The sequence below is a fragment of the Camelina sativa genome, chromosome 9, assembly GCF_030686135.1.
Source record: "Camelina sativa cultivar CO46 ecotype springtype chromosome 9, ASM3068613v1".
Classification (NCBI taxonomy): Eukaryota; Viridiplantae; Streptophyta; class Magnoliopsida; order Brassicales; family Brassicaceae; genus Camelina; species Camelina sativa.
In genome coordinates, this window is record NC_141888.1 from 34,709,879 (window position 1) to 34,713,320 (window position 3,442).

Genomic DNA, 3,442 nt, shown 5'->3' on the forward strand with positions numbered 1-3,442 from the left:
GTGGTTACGTGTTGTCCGCAACATTGGATCAAGAAGTCTAATACTGGTAGATTATGCATATGGCAAATTTTACGATCTGCCATTTTCTTCCATCTCTTGATTCATTTCGCTTGCTGGTTATACAAAAACTGAATTTTCAATATAGCGAATTTCTTTAGTAGTGAACTATCGTCACTCTTTATTATCTTGACGGATAAGAGTCGTTGCGGAGATCATTTTAATTCATGATTTTGTTTTAGCAGCTTGTTTAAATTAACAAAAATACACATTCTTTAATTTGGTGATCCATGGAGCTTTTCATAATATTCAAATGTGATGTTGGTAGTTAGATTACTTGATCATCCTTGTTTAAATCAACAAAAATACATATTCTTTGTTATCCGTCATATTCAAATTAATGTGATGTTGATAGTTACATTCGATGGATTGAGCATCATTTGTAGGATTACATATGAAATATTTTCTAATGATGATGTAATAAATAACAAAAATAAAATAACAAAAATTAACAGGTCAACTTGTGCCTAGAGATGTTGGTAATCATTCTATACGTTGAATCACTCATCCTTTTCTATTTGTCTGAAATCTTATCTTCTTCCCGTTAATTATTTGATATTAATTGTTATATAAATTTGTTAACATGGACATTGTGCATGTTCCTCGTGTTAAAATTCTAAGTTTGAATCGATTACCATAGTCTAAACCCCTCTTTTCAACCCTCACTATAGTAGAAAGATCGATAGACATTAAGGACCCATCACAAGAATGATCAGAATGTGACCGTGCCGAAAAAAGCCAAATTAACAATTATAGCTGAGAATTTTAGGTTTTACTCAACCAAATGGCAGTTTGTTATCTCTTTTTTTACTGCCATGCTCGATTTAACTGCATGAGAACTCCTATAAATACCGATACAAAATGTTCTTGTGTTCCACAACTCAAACCCCTCAGAAAAGTAAACATTAAATCCTTAAAAACACAAAACCATCAAAATGAATAAACCTTCAGTGGTCTCTTTTCTCATCACTCTCCTGTTAGCTGCAGCTGTCTGCATCCAAGGAGGCGAACCGGTGAAGGAAACTGTTGGAAATTATCTTAAAACCGATCAACAATACTACATCCAGCCAGTCAATACCAACTTCCCCGGAGGTGGTCTTGTCCCAGCCCCCCCTACACTTTTTTCCTTATGTCCACTTGGCATCGTCCAAACAGCACTTGATTACATACCAGGCGTACCCGTTAGCTTCTCAACTCCAAACGCAATCATGGAAACAACCATTTCCACAGATGATTATGTAAACATTGAGTTTAAGTCCAAAATTTGGTTCTGCGATAAGTTTTCCAAGTTTTGGAAAGTCGATGAATCCTCATCAGCTGCCGAAGAGCCTTCCATTCTCGTTGGTGGTACAAAGCAGGAACAAAATAGCTGGTTTAAGATTGAGAATGCCGGAGAAGGAGCCGAAGCAAACACCTACAAGCTGACAAGTTTTGCCGGACCTGTTGGAACTAAGCTAGGAACTTTCAAGGTACCACAACTAGTTGTCACCAATGATAAGGCTAAAACCTTACTCGTCAAATTCAAAAAGGTTGATGAAGTGACTACCACTACTTCTACTTCACGCATTGAGAAATTAGGTCTAGGAATGTTCCCTTTCTACTAGTCAACTGGTCACAATCATGTAAAAAAAAAGCCTGAGGCTCGTCCATATGGCCAAAAATAATGGGTTGAGATAATACCCACATGCAAGTTTCTACTTTCCATAAATAAAATAAAGTTATCCTTTCCAGCGCTTGTTATCATGTTATGAGTTTATGACTATGCATGCATTGGCCGTGATTGTCAATGAGCATGCTAACGAGAAAAATAATAATATAACTTCACGAAAATATTAACAAAAATACAATTTTTTGAAATTAATTATGATAGAAATAGGGTGATATTTCTAGGGTGATATTTCTATTTTATGCATTTATTACAGCTAGTTGTGGTACCTATTCTTATGCATTTCTCTATTCTCTCTACGAAAATTTATTGGTAAATCTACAATATATAAAAATAATTTATAATTATAAAGAAAAACGTTGTCATTCTTTCACATTCAATCAGTAAAGTATCTAATATATATATAAAAAAAAAAAAAAAACCTCCAAAAAACTGATCTACAAAGTCACGTATTATATCATAATTTTTTGTATGGTATTTTTCAGAACCGTTTATTACAGAATTAATCATATGATCTCATAATACTTACTTAGCAAACTCCCAAAAAAAAAAAAAAGTTGAGAGAGAGAATCAACTTCACAAATTGGCTTCTTTGCGTACTGATATCGATAATCACAGATAATATGATCTATAGGACTTGGACTTTTTTTGTTGGAAGGTTATTATATATTTGTATCCTCCAATTCGATTGCAAAGGGAGTTGTTGTATTGTTTAATTACATCGATCGTTAAATCCAAGTAAAGCACATCTTAAAAATTTTATAGTATAAATGTTGGTTAATGCAAATTATATATATCTCCCATGAGGGGTTTTTAAGAAATATTTTCTTGAAAATAAAGTTTGGTGTTTTGAAGTTTAGACAAGTGAATTTGGTGTTCAAAGTGTTCATAAGCACATCTTCTTCATGTGTAAACAGAGATGGGTTGTACTATTGGATATTCACATGCACATCTTCCCCTAAATTATTTGATATTGCTATATATATTTATTTATTTTTTGTTATAGAGTATTCAATTTTATAATAGGTACCCATTCTATTTCCAGATTTAGGCCCATTACAATCCTAATAGGACCTAAACCACATACATCAAACCAAGCAAAACCGTAAACCAAACTTAACTCAGATTTATTCACGAACCGAAATTGAACTGGTCGCTCTTTTACTCTAATCCCCAACTGAAGAACACAGTTGAAGCCGCCGTCCATAGAATTGTAGATGCTCATCGGAACAGGGCCTCCGGTAAGCCTGGACGACGCGAGTCAAACGAAGATGGTGATCCAGATCTGTTGCCATCCCGCCACCAGCTTTGAGGAGGAAGAAGAGAGCTGAGCTTCTATTGTCGAGGAGATTCAGACTCATATGTGAGAGAGAAAGGCAGTAAGGAGTAGATCTAGAAACCTTTGACGGTAGCTTAGCTCCTCCTAGCCGTAGACGACCTCCCCCCATTGAACGATGTCCCTGAAAATCTAACATGGGCATTGTGCATGTTAGCATGTTAGTAGGGAGTAGAGCCGAGCTGCTATATATATATATATATATATATATATATATATATATATATATATATATATATATCTGTTAACATGGGCATTGTGCATGTTCCTCGTGCTGAAAATCTAAGTTTGAATCAATTACCATAGTCTAAACCCTGACATTACGGACCCATCACAAGAATGATCAGAATGTGACGTGCGGAAAAATTGTCTGCCCACGTACG

At 34.9% G+C, this 3,442-nt stretch overlaps 1 pseudogene across 1 annotated transcript; it reads left to right on the forward strand.

Annotated features, from left to right (window-relative positions):
• The first annotated feature begins 929 nt into the window (after window positions 1-929).
• On the forward strand, window positions 930-1,783 carry LOC147939163 (kunitz trypsin inhibitor 2 pseudogene; annotated as a pseudogene). The gene has a single exon (XR_015565881.1). The product of XR_015565881.1 is annotated as a kunitz trypsin inhibitor 2 pseudogene (transcript).
• The last annotated feature ends 1,659 nt before the right edge of the window (window positions 1,784-3,442 follow it).